General features: G+C 46.0%; 1 long non-coding RNA gene across 2 annotated transcripts in view; it reads right to left on the bottom strand.

Moving 5' to 3' along the window:
• The window catches only part of LOC137071555 (uncharacterized), a 20094-nt gene extending 1727 nt beyond the window's left edge, over positions 1–18367 (bottom strand). Inside the window, exons 1-3 of one of the 2 annotated variants that reach the window (XR_010904449.1) lie at positions 18330–18367; positions 17225–17564; positions 1249–1358 (exon numbers count right to left, since the gene is read on the bottom strand). This is a non-coding gene — a long non-coding RNA (uncharacterized lncRNA). Of the gene's footprint in view, positions 1–1232; positions 1359–17224; positions 17565–18329 lie in introns of both variants that reach the window. The other variant, XR_010904448.1, reaches the window with a different exon arrangement.
• Between the last annotated feature and the right edge of the window lie 1095 nt (positions 18368–19462).

The raw sequence follows: 19462 nt of genomic DNA, 5'->3' as shown, positions 1-19462 counted from the left end.
TGTGGTCTGATTGTTTGATGGACTATCAATTGCAAACAAAGTCATTTGAATTAGGCCCATTGATCATGCCTCTTGTGCAGTAGAAAATTCTGAGCAGACTCCCCAGACCAATGTTCAATCTTAAATTGAGCTTGTTCTGGTGATAGCGAGACAATGAATCATGGCCTTTTTCACACAGAAAGCGTGTTTGCTTTGAAAAACGCGAGTCGCGGGCAGTGGAATGGGAAAATAACCCGCAAGGTCTCGAGATGAGAAGTTGAACTGATTTTAACTTGAGCCCCGACTTTTTATAATGTTATGTCATGCACGAGATATTGCAAAAGACGTAAGGTGTAGTGTGTATTTACATATATAAACAATCTGTGTGAACTACACCTGAGCAAGCTAGATTCAGGATCACTAGAAAATCACAGGAAGGTGTGTTTGATTAGGGTTGGAGCTAAACTCTGCAGGACAGTGGCCCTCCAGGACCGAGTTTGACTAACCGTGCTTTATTAGATTCTTACTGATGGAGCAGTGTGATATGTAAAGTTTAAGGCCCGGTCCACACGGAGACGCGTTTAGCTGTATACGTATACATTTTGTACTGTATCAGCGTTTCGTCCACACAGATCCGGCGTTTTAGAAGCATGAATCCGATATTTTTCGAAACCGGGTCCCAAAGTGGGTAAATCTGAAAACGATCATCTTCCGTCTTCGTGTGTACAGCAAATCCGTATATTTTCTGAAACGGTGATGTCATCACACTACATCCAGCACAGTGAAGAGTTAAAGGGATACAACTACGGGCACTGGGCATGCGCACATCAATATCGCGTCATTTAATTAACGTATCTGCATTATTGTAAGGGTATGTTTTGGGTTGGGGTAGGTGTAGGCATTAATAAAACACATCTGTTAAGTAGCAAATGTATTTATTATTTTATTGTGAGATTTTGCCTCACCTCCGACCACTGCTATACCCCTTCTAGCCACAACTCTTCTTCTCCGTTTTTAGTGTATTTCTGTGGCAGAATTACAGCGCCACACACTGGCCTGGCATGTAAACTACATCGTTTTTAGTCCGTTTTCATAATCTCGTGTGGACGCAGATATTTCTTGAAACGAGGGGAAAAAAGATCGGATTAGGAAAGCGCTGGCTTCGTGTGGACAGGGCCTAAGAAACCTCCAATGCTGTGCGAAATGTAAATGCAGTGATGTTCAATCAAGGGTTACGACAAAAACAGACATACCACTGGAAATATTTACCGTTGCAGCTTTTTCTTCTTTTCTTTTCGTCTTCTCCATAAACCGCCAAATTCATCCCACTCCATGAACAAGACAGGTTAAACAAGCCCTTGACATCACTTCCTTTTCAGCTAAAACAAAGTGAAATATATACATGTTGAGGCAGTGTTAAAAATTATCTGTGACCAATATATATAAGAGTGTAACAACAACGACTTATGAGTTTAATATCTCTGGGAATAATTAACTCAAAAGGGATTTAATATTCAATATTCATAAATTTATGAATATAATTTGCCAGTTGTTCATTACGTATTAAGATTTTTCCGCTAGGGAAAAATGTTTAATTAAATACAAGTAACCCTTTTACGGACTTGCTTGAAATTATCCTACTAAGTTTGTCCACCAAATTAGTTATAGACTTTTCAAATCAATTCTCAATAAGGGATTACTGCTTTACGAGCGCATACGAAACATTAACTTTACTGATCAGGACAAGTTCAATATTTCAAATGGTCATACAGTTTACTTTACTAACATAGTAGCATAAGCAGTGAGGTAACGTTAAATCGCAAGTTTCATTGACTTTGTGTATGTGGGAGAACAACAGACCCAACTCATTAAATGTCTTTTGGAGGTTTAATAAACACAGACTAAAAATAACACTACGATTCACACAGAAAGTACACACTAAATATGCATCAAGAAAGTAGACATGTAGGTATTAACGAAAGAATAAATAAAAGAGAATAATGAATAGACTGAAATTAGAGAGAGATAAAAGAGAGAGATGAGAGAGAGAGAGAGACAGAGAGATGGTACAAAGCATTAGAGGTAAGAAACAGCTTTCCTTCAGTTCATCACATACGACCTTCACGGAGTTACTTGTCCCAACGGGGAAATACACACCCTCTTTACAGCAGTTTGACTTTTATAAGAAGAAGAATACTTGCATTCTTTTTGGTTTCGTTTTGGCTTCTCGCTTGTGTGTGTGTATATTTCTGCGTATCCGGTGGTTCTCTCCGAGGTCGGGAGGTGACGTAGTTTTTCCTTTAGCGGCGCTTCGGGTCCACCTCCTGAAGAAGCCCGTGGGCTTAGTAAGTTGATGGAACGAGGAACAAAGGGGTTGTTGACGACCGGATTGTCGGAAGAGCGGAGATTTCCAGAAAAGGAGTTTCTTGAAGAGGAGTTTTCAGAAGAGAAGAGTTCAGAAGAGTTCAGAAGAGATGTTTAGAAGCAGCGATTGTGGTCTCCACTGGTCTTTTAAGAGAATTAATCCACGCCCCCTTCTGGCTAATTCACCCAATCCAGAGGGTGAATTCTGAGCGGGAAAAGTTCTCTTTGTCTCATTTTATGGCCTATTTTGCATGTTTCTGAGGTGTCGTAAAGGGGTGTTGATTTTGTATGGTTTTACTCCCAAGTCGGCTAAACATATTAATGATACATTTCACAATCCCATTTTGTGCATCGTTGAGTAAGTCAAAGAAATAGGAATATTTAGATATCAAACACCTTATGGCTGGGAGATATTAAAACAGAGATACAATTTTACACAGAAATACAAGCATTTAAAATGAGCTTACATTGTTTCTATGCCATGACTGAGTAGGCCTGAGACAAGGAGCATGCATATACACACCAAGCTACCTCGTATACAGTCTAGAATAGTCTTAATTAAAGCTTCATAAGGAATGTGTGTGTGTGTTTGTGAGTCCTTGTGTATTGACAGGAGCCTTGGCGCCTTTCGGTCTGGGGAATGGAAAGGGGGGGGAAACAGGGTTCGAGTCGTGTGACCCGATCATGGCCTGGTTTATTTGGACGGGGTCGTAAAACTGCCGAAGTTGTCACTTCCCCCAGACTCTGTGGCGTGGCTCTTAATTTACATGCGGCTAAAAGCTGCCCCCCCCCCCTTTTCACAATCAACATTGGGTTCCTCTTTGATCCTCATTGTAAGAGACCACAGACGCTACAGTTCCCCCTTTTCATCTGACGAAGTCCGTATGACATCGTCGGATGACAGTTATTGTTTTGGTCGGATGACAGGTGGATCATGAGGGTCAAGTGGCTAGGGGTTTCTTAATTGTTGTTTTTCTTCAGCCTTCGGTTCCTGAGGTTATTCTCGGACAGCCTCCCATCACGATGGATGGATGGTAGGTGAGTCGGGCAGTCGGGAGCAGGTGTTTGTTACGGCTGGGGCGCCAGCTCGATGAGGTCCGTCTCTGCTCCGGGCGTTGTAATTTCCCTCCGGGGTTTCCATCGGAGACCCCCGGACACGGCCGTTGTGAGCTTGGCTGTGGAGGTTCTCATCTGGTTGAATTTTCTGTACAGGAGGAAAGCGATGCCCAGGGTTAGGGTATTGCCGAAGATCATAGAGACACATAGCGCAGTGTCAGCTGCGGTCCAGGTTTGGACCACAGGAGAGTTATTCAGGATGGGTATTCGGGACAATGCTTGGAGGGCTGTATCAAGGGGAGCAATGTCAATGAGCTGGGGCCCCCCTTTCTCAATCCACAATTCTAACTCGGGAGCGAGGGTGAAGTTGTGGTCCTTGAAGAAGGCGGGGATTTCCAGTTCCGACTGGTATTCTTCGCTCGGGAGGTGGTACAAGGCCAAGTCGTCCAGGTGGAGGATGGCTCCTCGTGGTACCTGGACCCACATGCTCTGATCCAGCAGGTTGATACGAGTTGCAGTGTCGTGTTGGTCGTAGATCAGTGTGGCGGTGTGCACGGGAGTGTTGACGAGCCACCTGTCACCTACGATCTCTGCTTGCGTCTCGGTGACTAGGGTACGAGGCGTTGCGTCGGTGGGGCAGCGGGTATTGCTGAGCATAGGTTGCAACCCGCAGATTCCCTCTGTGTTGTCTCGGAGGAAAGGTTTGCTTGGGCAGAGATAATGAATGTCTTTGGTCAGGGTGCACATGTGTAGGTTTGGGGCTAGGTACAGCTGTCTGTCGCTGTCATGGTACGCGACTACCTGAGGAGTGCGCACCTTGAGGTGGGTGTTACCTTTCCAAAAGCCTACATTAATAATGTCTTTGAGTCGGTAGATTCGGCTCGACTCAATGATGGGTAAATTAAGGAGGAAACCCATTTCTTTCTGCTCGGGATCCACATACAGGGGAATGGCGCTTCCCAATGAGTAGGCCAGGTGTATCTGCAGCGGGTCAGTGGGTGCGTTGATCGCAGATGCCAACACGTTTTGCACCAGGCTTAAGGGTATCAGGTACGGTGGGATTCTACCCATGGCTAAGCTGTCGATGGACGAGCTTATTTCCCGTAACATGTCCGTCATTAAGGCGGTAACTAGCTGCGTTTGGGCAAAGTCATTTTGGAAGACGGTGAATAACTGTTTCATGGAGTTCACGGTCTGGTTCAACAGGACACTGTGGGTGTTTAGAATTACCACAGTTCCTCTCAACGTCTTGCCGATAGTCTGTAGAGCGGCACTCTGTGTGGTGAGTTGCTCTTTGAGCTGTGGAAGTTCAGTTTGGATTTCAGCCACATGTCGTCTTACTGTGGCGATGTTCACTGCGTTGACACTGGACATACCAATGTTAAACAGAGTTCCGACGACGGCAGCGGCTCCGAGCAGCGCTCACAGGAACCGTTTGGGGCGGTGGTTGTGTCCACCTAATTCTGCCTGGGTGACGGTCATCTTCTCTAGTTGTTTTAGCATGTGCGTGACATCAGCATCGGCGTGGCGGAGAGAGTCCTCTGTCCAGCGAGCACCGGCCCAGCTGTACTGGGCTACTGCACGGGGGTAGTGTGCGTTGTAGACGTTGCGGGGGTCAAGTCGGACATACACCTTCTGAGTGTGGGTTCGGCAGTTGGTGATCAGAAGTCCAGGTTGCTCTCTCAGTACGATGCCCGAGGCTGGACCCGGTGTGATGATGTCTGGTGGTGGCTGGCCTCTGATTGTCTGGAGGCACAGGAGCAGGATCCACAGTGGCATCCTGTTACAGGCAAGAGAGAGAGAGAGAGAGAGAGAGGGAGAGAGAGAAAGAGAGAGTGTGTGTCAGTGAGATTTGTCCCAGGTGGGTGGGACAGTCTTCTCGTTTCGGGGACGGCGGTTGTGTTCAGCTTGCATTGGCCCCTAACTGTCTTTCTCTGTTAGTGGCCACATGTCTCTTGATCTGGTTCCTGTGAACCCATTTGAGAACTGGTTCTCTTTGTCCCTGGTTTAGCTGAATCTGGTATGCGACGGGAGAGAGTTTGTTCATTATCTCATGGGGTCCCGTCCAGTGGGGCAGAAATTTCTTTGACAATCGTTGGGAGCCTGTCAAAGGTGGCGGGTTGAAGTTGCAATACCAGACCTTGTCGCCCACCTCCAGTTCTTGGTGTGAGGCTTTGCGGTCGTAATAGGCTTTCTGACCTTCAGCGCTCTTTTGCAAGTGTTGCTGAGCAAAGGCAAAAGTTGTTTTTAAATGTCTATGGAGCTCATCGAGGTACTGGAATGTGGTGTACGCGGTGACCAGGTTGGAGTCGCCGGGTTGGTACAGCAGGTGTAGTGGCAGAGTCATCTGCCGCCCAGTCATGAGTTCAAAAGGGGATACCCGTGTTGATTCCTGCGGGGTGGCTCTGATCAGCACGAGGGGGAGTTTCATATCCCAGTCTTTTTGGTTAGCAGACACGTACTTTCTCAGCATGGCGACTACTGTGCGATTCGATCTTTCGACTTGCCCTGATGCGATTGGATGATAACTGATGTGCAGTCTAGCCTGTATCCCCAGGCATTTCCAGATTTGTTGCATGATCTCGGCAGTGAAATGGGTGCCTCTGTCTGTGTTGACTTTCAGTGGCAATCCGAACCGTGAGAAAACGTGGTTTAACAGGAGGTATGCTGTGGTCTGGGCGGTGTCGTTGGGTGCTGGTAGACACTCCACCCACTTGGTAAACTGGCACACCACTGTAAGAAAGTACTTGTTGCCTCTTGTGGACCTGGGCAGGGGTCCTACCCAGTCGATTTGTAGGTCTGACCACGGAAACGTGATTCCTCTGCGTTGCAGTGGGGCTCTGTGGTTCGGGTTTGCCGGTTGGACCTGACAGCAAACCAGACACTCTCTGACGTACTCCGCAACATCTTGCTGCATGCCGGGCCAATATGCCACCTGTTTCAGTGTGTCATACGTGGCTCTGGTGCCGTGGTGTCCCGCACATGGTGTGTCGTGGGCGTACATTAGCATCAACCCCCTTTGCGATCGTGGCACCACAAGCCGTGGCGTTGTGCTGCCATCGGGTGCAAACCACAGAATGTCGTCCTGTATACGCATCATGTGTTTGGAGTTGTATAGTTGCTTGAGGCTTGAATCCTCGGAGAGGTCAGAGTCAGAGATAGGGTGGTCGGAGGGGTCAGAGAGGTGGTCGAAAATTGTCTTAATTGCCGTGTCAGAGGCTTGCATTTCTGCAATGTCGTTGTGTGAAATCTGCGGCGTGAGCGCCAGTGACTGTGCGGCGGCCATCGTGGCAGGTGCTGGTCGCTTGCTGCGGGTTAGCACTGCCACGGCGGGGCTGGGTGTGGGGTTTGGAGGTTCCCACATCTCGCCGTGTAGTGCGCCCATCTTTGCGAGGGCATCGGTCTGGTCATTTAAGTCTTTGTCGGGGCCGGGTAGTTTCGAATGGCCTTTGACCTTTTTCCAGTACACCGTCAGTTCATGTGTACTTGTGATGTTGTCACATTCCTGGAACAGGTGTTGGTGCTTGACTGGCTTGTTGTTAGCGGTCTTGAAACCATTTTGTTTCCAGGTTGGAAGGTGGCAAATGAAACTGAGCCTGGTGTAGTTAGAGTCTGAACAGATGAGTAGTTCTTTGAAGTTATGGGCTGACGCGATCTGACAGGCTATGAGAATGGCTGCTATTTCTGCATATTGCGATGACTGGGGGCCCAGCATGAAGTGTCGTGGTGGGCACGGCTGATCGTTCACCCATAGCACACCTGCACCTGCTTTGAGGGTGCCGTCGTGGTTGTAGGAGCACCCATCGACGTAGGCCGTGGGCATGTCTTGGCACGCGTTCAGTTCAAAGTACCTGTGACAGGTGAGTTGTTGTTGTTGGGGTTCTAGTTCATCAGCGGCAGCTGTAGGCGTGTCATCAGAGCAGTTCTGGCATGCAGCCAGGCCATTACCCAGCGCAGACTTGTGGTTCTGTGCATATCGTGCCTCAACGTTGCGGCCTTGGAGGGCCATCAGCCATGTGGCGATACGTGAATTAGTGACTACGCCATCTCGGATGCGTTGGCTATTGAGGAACATTACGGGCTGGTGGCAAGTCTCTATGATAACCTTCTGTGCCCCAATGTAGTTGGAGAACCGCTGTATGGCCCACACCGCGTAGAACAGAGCTTTTTCACAGTCCGAGAACTTGCACTCCGGTGGGAGAAGCGTTTTGCTGGCATATGCGACCACCTTTTTGTCTTGGTCATGTCGTTGATAAAGGCCAGCACTAAGACAGTGGTCGGAAAACCCGGCTTCCAGGTAGAATTCCTTCTGTGGATCTGGGTAAGCAAGGCATGGGGCTGTGCATAAATGTCTTTTTAGTGCTGCCATGGCGTGTTCCTGAGCTTCGGTCCAGACAAACGGTGAGTCTTTCTTTAGCAGGGCTGTGAGCGGTCTGGCAATGTCTGAATAGTTCTCAATGAATTGTCGGGAGTAATTGCAGACCCCCAGAAAACTGCGTAGCTTAGAGACATTAGTAGGGGGCTTGATGTTTTGAATGGCATGAATTCGGTTAGATTGAGGTTCAATGCCTTGGGATCCGATGAGCAGGCCAACGTAGTTGACCTTGGTTCGGCACCATTGTCCCTTGTGGAGGGCAATCTTGGCACCGGCTGCGGATAATTGGTTCAAAACATAGTCTATTTCTTTCAGGTGGTCGTCCACCGTGGCGCTCTTCATGAGAACGTCGTCTACGTAGATTAAGTTGCCTCTTACTCTGGCATCCGGGCAGGCTTTGCTAAGGAAGATGTTGAACTCAGCTGGTGAGTTAGCATATCCGAACGGGCACCTGTTGAAGGTGAATTGTCGGTTGCCAAATGTGAAGGCCAGCTTGTGTTGATCTTCTGGATGCACTGGGATGGTCCAGAATCCAGAGGCCACATCAAGTGTAGAGAAGATTGTGGCCCCCCTTATTCGGGGTATTTCTTGTTCCAACTGAGTCATTGGCCACCTTGACAGCGGCACCTGTTGATTCAATCTCCGATAATCTATTGTTGGGCGCCAAGTGCCGTTGGGTTTAAGCACGGGCCAAATTGGGGCGGAGTAGGTGCTGTTACATGGACGGATGACACCTTTTTCGAGCATGGACTCGATAATCTTCTGCACTGGTTCGTATGAAGCGATTGGAATCTTGTACTGCTTGACAAACGTGGGAGGCGCACCAGGTTGTGTTGGGATGCGCACCGTGTGGAGGTTTGTGAGCCCGCAGTCTAATGAGTCTTTGGCAAAGGATTCTTTAAACTTATAGAGGACTCGTCTGAGTCCCTGACGTTCTGTCTCATTTTGGAGCGCGTTAGCGTCTCGTAGAATTTGTTGCACTTGAGACTCAAAACCGGGGTACGGTTCCTCCACTTGGGTGTCATCATTCAGTTTGGTATGGAGGGGTGCAGCTAGTTCATCCGTTTCCATGACAGGCTGTTGGGAGACTGTGTATATTACAAGGTGACTGTCCTCTGTCAGCTCCGTTCGGCAGACCCGGTCTTTGGCCGCCGGCATGACAGATGTTATGGCGATGAACTTGAAGGGTACAGTGAACAGGGTGTTGTCTGTACATTCTGCTGGTATCAGTGCGGGTGGAATGGGCCCAATGATGGGTAACACAAGTTCAAAGTCATGAAAGTCATTGCTGATTAGCCATCCCAGTCGAAAGGCTTTTGGGATGTTGATGTCAATTGCTGTGCAGTTGTTGAACAGGATGTAAACTATACGAGATGACACTTCAGTGAGGGGTGTGGCTTCAAGTGTGAGTCCGAGTTCCACACATTCGGGTGAGGGTTGGAAGAAACTCAGCGTGTGGTTTAAGGTTTGACCACATCGCATGTTGAGCCGCACAGCGACCCCTTTGGTGTATGCTGGTATTGCAGTTCCTTGTTCACTGACAAGCGTGCAGACTTCAGGGATGGTCTGTCCCGACATGAGATTGTCAAGACTGATGGGAAAGGGTGGCTGTGACGTTAATGGAGCCCATTCCATTTCGTTACATACGTCCACATGAGCCTGGAGGCGAATCAGAATGTCTGCTCCGAGGTAAACATCGTGGGGCGGGTCCGGCAGGACCAGAAAATAATGGGTAAGGCACCTGTGGTTCCATTTCAGGTGTAACGCACAGACTCCTTTGGTGGACACCATAGAGGAGGGGTATGAGTTCAAAGGAAAGCGGGTGCGCTTGCTGGCGTAAAGAGTGTGTGGTGCCTTTTCACTGAGTGACTTGAACAGTGAGAGACTAATGGCTGAGTTATCGGCCCATAGTGCGAGAATAATGTTTGTGGTGGTGATGGCATTCAGCTGTAGGTCATTCATGACCCGGGGGCAGAAGGCATCAGAGTCTTTGGTTAGCTGAAATGTGCAGAGTAGCGAACCTGAACTTGGCTTTGGCGCTGAGGCTGGGTTGTCACAGTGTGCTGCAGGTCCCGTGACCTTTGTGACCTGGCAGTCTGGCTCTGCGGGAGTTCCCGTGACCTCTGTGACTTGACAGTCTTGCTCAGACGATGTGTGTGTCTGAAGGGGCAGAGGGTCACGCACTTGAGCCCAGACTTTCAGCTGTTTGAAGTCCAGTACGGGTTCGAAGCGGTCCAGCAGGTCTTTTCCGATGAGAAAAGGATAAGCGTTCATAGGGGAGACATAGACGGGATGTATCAGGCTCATCGGTCCAATGGTCAGGTGGATGGAAGCTACGTGCTTGAGCTGGATGTCGTTTTGGCTATACGACTGCACATTTAGCTTACAAGTGTGAAGGTTAAGGGTGCGATTTTGCCTCTGTGCTTCAAATCTGAGTCTTTCAAACAGTTGGGCGGATATAAGCGTGAGGTCGGAGCCAGTGTCAACTAGGGCTTCGAGCTTAAATTCCCTTTCCATAGTGATAGTCAGATAGAGTTTTCGAGCCATCCCCTTCTCGATTAGGTTTCCCAGGAGTCTTGGTGTGGGGACCTGTGTGTTGCTTGATAAGCCGTCTGGATATGTGTCAAGTGTCTCATTATGCGTGCAAATAATCAAAACAGCGCTTTCTGGGACGCTGGGCGGCCCCATGATACTGTCTTGATTAGAGGCTGTTGCTGTCAGCTGTCGTGTGGGTGTGCTGCTGACGTGAGGGGGTGCAGAAGTTAGTTCATTAGTCTGTGGTTGGGGAACAGTGTTCAGGGTGGCTGATTCAGTTGTAGGAGGGTCGGGCAGGTTGATTTCAGGTGTCATGTCTAGTCATGCTGTGCCTGGCCCGTCCTTCTTGTCTTCCTTGTGAGGTTTCTGTCGGAGGAACTCTTTCAGGGTTTTTAAGAGCTCTGTAACCTCAGAAGCAGCTGCACTTTCTTTGCCAGACGTGGGTTCAGGTCTGGGCCTGCCATTGTCCCGTCGAGGGTGGCCTCGTCGCTGGCTTTCTGGGCTGGGTGGACCCGGAGGTTCGTTTCGGCTCCGTCTGGGTTGTCGGCCAGCTTCCCAGGTGCCCACCCCCTTTTGGTTGTGAAAGGGACGAGGCAGTTCCCAGGATCTTTCAGAGCGATCGCTCTGGTACCGTGGCCGGTCGCCATTATGACCACGCTGCCCTCTGCTGGCGTGGAGTGGTTTGGACTCTCTGTTGACGGGTCGGTAACTGTGGTTCTGTTGGGCACCCTCTAGGGTTAGCTCTGGGTGGTGCTCAGAGACAGGGCAGATGGTGGGCTGTTTTACAGTCTTTTCAGAAATGGTTTTCTGTTTGACATAAGCTTTGTGAGCCAAGTCTCTTAACTGCTGCATGTCCATGCTGCGCGGGCACGCCAGCACCCCCAGGTGGTGACTGATGGTAGGGTGCAGGTTTCGGAGGAAAAGAGTTTTGAAGTTGATGTCCTCCTCCATGCCTGGGTCGTTACGTGCCCCGAAGTAAGCACGTCGCAGTCTGTTATAAAAGTTCTGTGAGGTCTCGAGTCGGGCTTGCTTGAGTTCCATGGCAGTGATGAGCCCCTGGTCTGACTCGGGATCGGAGTACTCACGAATTAGAGCTTGTCGTAGATGCCAGTAGTCCGCTTTGATGGCCTCTGGTTGTCGATCCAGAAATCTGCGTACGTCCCGATTAGACGTGGCCCTGAGCAGGTACAGTCTGTCCCAGTTGTTCGCGTGAGCGACAGTTTGCAAGTAAAAGTCTGTCTTTTAAGTATGCGTGGATGTCGTGTCCTCCTGCCGGGTCTGGGCTGAAGGTAGGAATATTTCTGGCCAGCTTGTCAAGGTTCTTTGAGGCTTTGTGGCTGTCGACCTTGACTTCCTGGAAGGGTGTCCTTTCCTCTGCTGCTGACGGGGATTCGTGGAGACTGGCAGGTGATCTTTTACACAGGGGGCTGTCATCCCCCTTCGTAGTTCTTGCTTCTTGGTGCAAAGGTGCGGAGTAATCGGTCAGGGGAAACTCTGTGTTGTGTGTTTCCCCCTTCCGGTCACGTTGCACTTTATATGATTGTCTCAGTTCTCTGTGCACCATGTCAAGTTCATCTTTGAGCTCGTGTCTTTGCTGGATGAGCTCGTCGATCTCGGCTTGTGCCGACTGCAAATGTTTTGCACAGACTTTAGCGTTAATGTCTCTGTCTTTAAGTTCATCATGGGCTCTCTCCAGGAGGGCTTCGCCACGCCGAAGCTTTTCGTCGAGGTTTTTCCTGGCGTCTTTCTCTGACTGTATTCGTCGGTCGGTGTCACGACGGAGCTCCTCCAGGGTCTCTTGAAGTCTTTCTATTTCTTTTCTTTGTCCTTTGTCTGTTTCGTCATCTTTCTCTGTGTCCAGAAGCTGATCTAGACAAAGCTGGGTGAGGGCTTGGTCTCTCCGGGCCTCCTCGGCTTGAAGCTTTAGCGTTGCTGCCTCCTGTTCCAGGTTGGCGTAGCTCCCTTCGCTTAGCCGTGCCTGTGCGATGAGGACGTGGGCGAGGCTTCCGAGGATCTTGGCCACTTCCTTGTTGGAGTAGCTGTGCGTGGGGTCGTGTGTCATCAGCTGGTCTAGCTCTGTGTCCAGTTGTTCCTGGCTCAGCTGCCCCAGACTTCCTTGACTGGTGGCCGTTAGCGCTTCCAGCCATGTCGTTAGGCGGTCCCACGGGACGGCAGGGCTGGGGGCACGGGACATTACTGCGAACGAGAGAAACACAGCACACACACACACACAGAGAGAGAGAGCCAATGCAAGCTTGTTCTAAGCTAACGAGCTATCGTACGGATAGCTGGGAATTTTGGCTAACTGATGTAGACAGTTAGATAATTAGACAATTCAGACAAGTAGGTGGGCGGTAGCCCTGGTTGTCACTTGGCAAACTGCTGCTCGGTCGTCCCGGGACTATCTAATTCTCCTTGGGGTCTCTTGGTGAACTGAAAGAAACACAAACGTGATAGTCCAACAGTGAGGATAGGAAAGAGCACAGTGGAAACAAACACAAGATGAATTGGTCTGTAATGAAAGGAATGTCAGCGTACGCGCCGGGAGTGTTAGGGAAATTAACAGGCTAAATGCTCAAGATATACTAAAATTGGGCTTGTACTCTGGGTTGTCCCATTTAGCTCATCCGGGGTGAATTGAGGTCGCTCAAGTGGAAACCCAGCGGTGTGGTCGGCCTTTCAAACGCTTCCAAACACCCACTGCCGTGTCCCCGGTCCCCTGCCACTCTGTGTCGCGTTGCGCCCACTCAAACAGCTTATGACTTTAAACACAACCCGACACACCAGTCCATCAACCGCCAGCCCGCGCAGCAAAATCGGGACGTCCCCAGAACCCTCTTTTTCAAGAGTGGCCCCGCTTAGGCCCTGGATTAGGGATTAGTCCCAGAGATTGCCTTGCGTGCGTGAGCTGGACTGGTTGACTTCTTTGGAGTGTCGAATTGCTGATGTCCCCACTGCGTGCTGCAGCCGCGGACAGAGATACAAGAAACCGAGACTCACACACAGCCGGTGTCGGTTACGTCGGTCGGGCCACCCCCCCCTCTGGAGACCAGCCTGTGACGATTCTCAATGCACCTCGGACGCGTGAGCCCTACAATGGATACACAAAGAGGGTAAACAGGTGGAATTAAAATGAATTAAAAGCTCCCCTGTTCACCGGATCAAAGGCCTTTTGATTGTAGGTGAGAAGGAAGTGGAAGTTTAAATATCAAGAGCAATTTAGCAAAAAGGCAAAAGTTTCTGTCAAGTAGTGATATAACAAAAAGCACTTTTGATACTGTTTGTAATTACCAGACTGAGCTTTATTCCCAATGGGAGGGGAAAAGAAAACTTTTGCAGAGGAAAGAAAAAAACACAAAAAAAAAACAACAAAAACCAAAAAAAAAAAAAAAAAAAAAAATAATAATAATAATAATAATAATAATAATAATAATAATAATAATAATAATTTTTAATTAATAAAAAAAAACTTTTTATTAAAATTAAAAATTAAAATTAAAATTAAAAATTAAAACAAAAATAAAATTATAAATAAAATAAAATAAGATAAAATAAAAATTAGAAGCTCAACTTAATTCAAATTAAATTCAAAGCAAGTTTAAATGAAATTTAAATAAGCCTGTAAGGAAAATCAAATAAAAGGAAAGCCAATCAAAAATCTTATCCTATAACGATTAATCTCTAAGTGGGAGTTATCCAAATAAAAGAATTAATCAGAAAGGGATTAGGGAGTTAGTGGTGCGCTGAATTAACAGGGTATAGCCACACGGTGGCGCCCTTCCTTCCAATTGGACTGTCTGTGACTTAAACCTAATTTCACTTTGGGTTAGAGGAAGTTATGTTTCTTTTTAAACTTCAAATTCGAATAAGGGTGTTTAATCAGCGAGAAAGGAGACTTGGTTGTTGCTAGAAAAATTGTATAAATGAAACTGTGTACAACAGTAAGCAATAAACAATTTATAGGCTCAAACTTATTTTGTTAAGGCAGAATCAAATAACGGAGAGTGAAACTATCCGAATTTATCCACACGATGGCGCTATTGCGCCCGCCCTAGACTAGAGTTAGTTAGGCGGAAATGCTCACCAGATGGCTTTGTCTGGTTCTAGAGTCGCCCTCCGGCGTGCTGCAAGCGGCGTTGCAATTCTTGAGTCGCCCTCTGGCGTTTTGCAAGCGGCGTTGCAATTTCTGAGTCGCCCTCGCGTTCTGCAAGCGGCGTTCCCTACACTTTACAGGCTTTTGCAATCATTTAAAAATTACTCAACGAAACGGGTGAAAAACAGGAATTTATCGTCTGCCTATTCACGCATTTTACATGGACTCCAATAACTCTGATTCAAATGTTTTAAGTCTCAGGTCTTTGGTTAGCCAAGCCAGACTTAAACCAGGAGTTATCGTTTATCTTAACGATATAATAATTATTCTGAGGCCCCTTATATTGTACAGGAGAGTCTCGTCCTGTCCCAATCTTCCGCACAGATAGAAACTTTTCGTAGTTCAGATCAAGCGGGATAACGCAACGTACGTGTCTACAGACCACATCAAAATCTCATTATTTTGATGGAACACATAATATATTGCTCGAGTCAAATGTATGGATTTTCTACAATACATTTGTTTGGAAATCACGCGGATAAACCCTATTGTGCCTACGGCTCCAGAGTTTTTCGGAGATCACGCGGAGATTTTCGTACCGTTCATATTTCATTAATATAATCCGGCTACTTCAACATTTCTCAGCATCTGTTTATGCTTGGGTTCGCTTTGCGCGTACCGTTCATATTTCATTAATATAATCCGGCTACTTCAACATTTCTCAGCATCTGTTTATGCTTGGGTTCGCTTTGCGCGTACCGTTCATAATTCACAAAACAACACCAAAACAAAACGAAACAAAAACGCAGGTTATTAATACCTCAAAAATACACAATGAATAGGATATGAATATCATTCACACATACACAAACGTTTGAAACTTGCCCGATATTTCTCCACCAAATACATGTAACAACAACGACTTATGAGTTTAATATCTCGGGGAATAATTAACTCAAAAGGGATTTAATATTCAATATTCATAAATTTATGAATATAATTTGCCAGTTGTTCATTACGTATTAAGATTTTTCCGCTAGGGAAAAATGTTTAGTTAAATACAAGTAACCCTTTTACGGACTTGCTTGAAATTATCCTACTAAGTTTGTCCACCAAATTAGTTATAGACTTTTCAAATCAATTCTCAATAAGGGATTACTGCTTTACGAGCGCATGAGAAACATTAACTTTACTGATCAGGACAAGTTCAATATTTCAAATGGTCATACAGTTTACTTTACTAACATAGTAGCATAAGCAGTGAGGTAAAATCGCAAGTTTCATTGACTTTGTGTATGTGGGAGAACAACAGACCCAACTCATTAAATGTCTTTTGGAGGTTTAATAAACACAGACTAAAAATAACACTACGATTCACACAGAAAGTACACACTAAATATGCATCAAGAAAGTAGACATGTAGGTATTAACGAAAGAATACATAAAAGAGAATAATGAATAGACTGAAATTAGAGAGAGATAAAAGAGAGAGATGAGAGAGAGAGAGAGAGAGAGAGAGAGAGAGAGAGAGAGAGAGAGAGAGAGAGAGAGAGAGAGAGAGAGAGAGAGATGGTACAAAGCATTAGAGGTAAGAAACAGCTTTCCTTCAGTTCATCACATACGACCTTCACGGAGTTACTTGTCCCAACGGGGAAATACACACCCTCTTTACAGCAGTTTGACTTTTATAAGAAGAAGAATACTTGCATTCTTTTTGGTTTCGTTTTGGCTTCTCGCTTGTGTGTGTGTATATTTCTGCGTATCCGGTGGTTCTCTCCGAGGTCGGGAGGTGACGTAGTTTTTCCTTTAGCGGCGCTTCGGGTCCACCTCCTGAAGAAGCCCGTGGGCTTAGTAAGTTGATGGAACGAGGAACAAAGGGGTTGTTGACGACCGGATTGTCGGAAGAGCGGAGATTTCCAGAAAAGGAGTTTCTTGAAGAGGAGTTTTCAGAAGAGAAGAGTTCAGAAGAGTTCAGAAGAGATGTTTAGAAGCAGCGATTGTGGTCTCCACTGGTCTTTTAAGAGAATTAATCCACGCCCCCTTCTGGCTAATTCATCCAATCCAGAGGGTGAATTCTGAGCGGGAAAAGTTCTCTTTGTCTCATTTTATGGCCTATTTTGCATGTTTCTGAGGTGTCGTAAAGGGGTGTTGATTTTGTATGGTTTTACTCCCAAGTCGGCTAAACATATTAATGATACATTTCACAATCCCATTTTGTGCATCGTTGAGTAAGTCAAAGAAATAGGAATATTTAGATATCAAACACCTTATGGCTGGGAGATATTAAAACAGAGATACAATTTTACACAGAAATACAAGCATTTAAAATGAGCTTACATTGTTTCTATGCCATGACTGAGTAGGCCTGAGTCAAGGAGCATGCATATACACACCAAGCTACCTCGTATACAGTCTAGAATAGTCTTAATTAAAGCTTCATAAGGAATGTGTGTGTGTGTTTGTGAGTCCTTGTGTATTGACAGGAGCCTTGGCGCCTTTCGGTCTGGGGAATGGAAAGGGGGGGGAAACAGGGTTCGAGTCGTGTGACCCGATCATGGCCTGGTTTATTTGGACGGGGTCGTAAAACTGCCGAAGTTGTCACTTCCCCCAGACTCTGTGGCGTGGCTCTTAATTTACATGCGGCTAAAAGCTGCCCCCCCCCCCCTTTTTACAATCAACATTGGGTTCCTCTTTGATCCTCATTGTAAGAGACCACAGACGCTACAAGAGGAAGGACTTTAAGGAAAGTTAATAACACATAACATAATAAAGATACATTCCTTAAAAACAAATCTGTTAAAGCTAAATGTGTTCACCTTTACCTGTGAAGGGCTGAACCTTTAAAGGACTTGTTCAGCCTCCATTGCAGCTTCTTCAAGATCAGCATTGGGAGCTTTGAGTTCAAGTTCCCTGTTAATACTAGCAGCTTTCTGACATAACTGGTCAAAATTAGATTTTGAGTTTTGCCAAGAATGTGTAGAAAATATGAAAATAACAAAAATATGCCAAGATATGTGTAGATGATTTACAAAATACAGTTCAGAAAAAAAGCTGACAGACAGACAGTTAGTGAGCTTTTGCAAGAAATGGCTTCTTAAAATAACTGTTGGATTTAAGGTTGTTGTGGGAGATGGAGATGGAGGAGCAGGTGATCTGAAGAAACTGCAAGACAGAAAAATATTAACAATAACATAAATATTGAATAACAAAAAAGCATTAAAGGCATGGCAAGTGATGTAGTCATTGTTGTGAAACTATGGTAAGGTTTTGTGTAACTATGCTTTTTTACTACAACTACCACAGAAAAAAACTATGGTTACTGCTTTAAAAGCATCGTAAGTGTCGTGGTTACAGTGCTTTAATGACAAATACCACAGTAAAACTCTGGTTATTGTGGTAAAAACGATGGTATATGTTTTGGTTACTGTTTAACTACAAACACCACAGCAAAACTATGATTACTGAGGTAAAACCATGGTAAGATCCATGGTTACTGTGCTTTAGCTACACGTACCACAGTACAACTACATTTACTGTAGTGAAACCATGGTAAGTGTTGTAGTCATAGTGCTTAAATACAAATAGTACACAGTAAAAACAGTAACTGTGTCAAAATCATGGTATGGTACCATGTTTTAACTACAAATACTACAGTAAAACTATGGATACTGAGGTAAAACAATAGTAAGTGTTGTGTCATGCTTTTCAATTAGTACACAGTGAAACCACAGTTGCTGTGGTAAAAACATGGTAAGCTTTGTGGTCACCTGGCTTTTACTAACAGGATTGAGCAACAGTTAACGTTACTATGGTAAAATCGCGTTCGTTCGGTGGCATTTGCAACTGATTTGTAAACATCATACTGCACTTACACATGAATTGCAGACAATCAGAATGATAATTTAAAAAGAACAAAATAAAACCCACCTGGATTACAAAGTTCAGGGTGACTCCTTCCTCTCATCTCATTTTTTTTATTGACAACGACGGTCAAAGTTCATTTGAGGACGACACACCCGAAAAACGAGACTGTCATTATTAATCAGACAGCTAGAGGGCGCTTCATTTTAAAACGTGACTATAGGTCGTAATACGCAGCATGCACAAACGACCTATATGGTCGTGTTTCGGAGGAGGACAGGCTGGTTTTAACACTTGCCATGCTAACCCATTTATTTTCAGCAGTAAGGCTGCTACTCCTCCATAAGTAAAGAGTGGCCATCCTGTCATTGCCCCACCACGGCTTGTCCATGGGTCCCATAATTTAGTTCCCTGGTACCTTTCTGGCATTTGGTCTTTGTCTTCTTCAAATGACCTACATTTTAGTCTATTACTCTCATCCTTATGTTCCTTTTCACTTTCTGTTACATACACTGATGCACCTACATGGAGAAAATCCGGATAACAACATCCAACCAAACCCTTAGGCAAGCTATGGTATGCCTTATGTCCACAAACTTAAACAGTAGCTGGTGTGGTTATGCCTGTTTTGTTCACAAAAGTGCAGGCTATTGTATTATTTTCGTCTAGCTTACATTGATTTCCTACTACTTCTATGGTCCTGTTACACTTTGACCAACCCACCATATCCTGTTTCTGACCCTCCCTCCTTCATAAGCAGAGAGGTGCGTGGACTGGCCTCACCTCCCAACATCCTTTCACGCTAGCATGTTCGGTTGTGTCCTTTGGTTCTGCACATTTATTGCTATCTGAATATTTTCAGTTTCCTACATTTAACAGGCAATTCACTGCACATGGGATTAATCCTTTCAATACCTCTGCGTTTATACTCTGTATTGGGACTACTCTCCACATTCTATTCATTTCTAGACACCACCAACATTGTTTTGTACATTCATTGCTCTTTGTTGTAGCATAGACAACATACATGCCTTGTTTCCTTCACACTGAATTCGAATTTTCCCGACTTCATGGCTACCATTCATGGTCAACATGAGACTCATCTTCTAATTCATAATCTTCCTGTTCCTCTCTGGGTCTGATTCTGGGAAAACTATAGACTTTTCTAGAACGTTTATTTTCAGAGGTTGCAGAGTAGG

This window comes from Pseudorasbora parva, chromosome 3, assembly GCF_024679245.1.
Source record: "Pseudorasbora parva isolate DD20220531a chromosome 3, ASM2467924v1, whole genome shotgun sequence".
Lineage (NCBI taxonomy): Eukaryota > Metazoa > Chordata > Actinopteri > Cypriniformes > Gobionidae > Pseudorasbora > Pseudorasbora parva.
The sequence above is the reverse complement of the archived record's forward strand: the minus strand, read 5'-3'. Positions and strand labels throughout refer to the sequence as shown.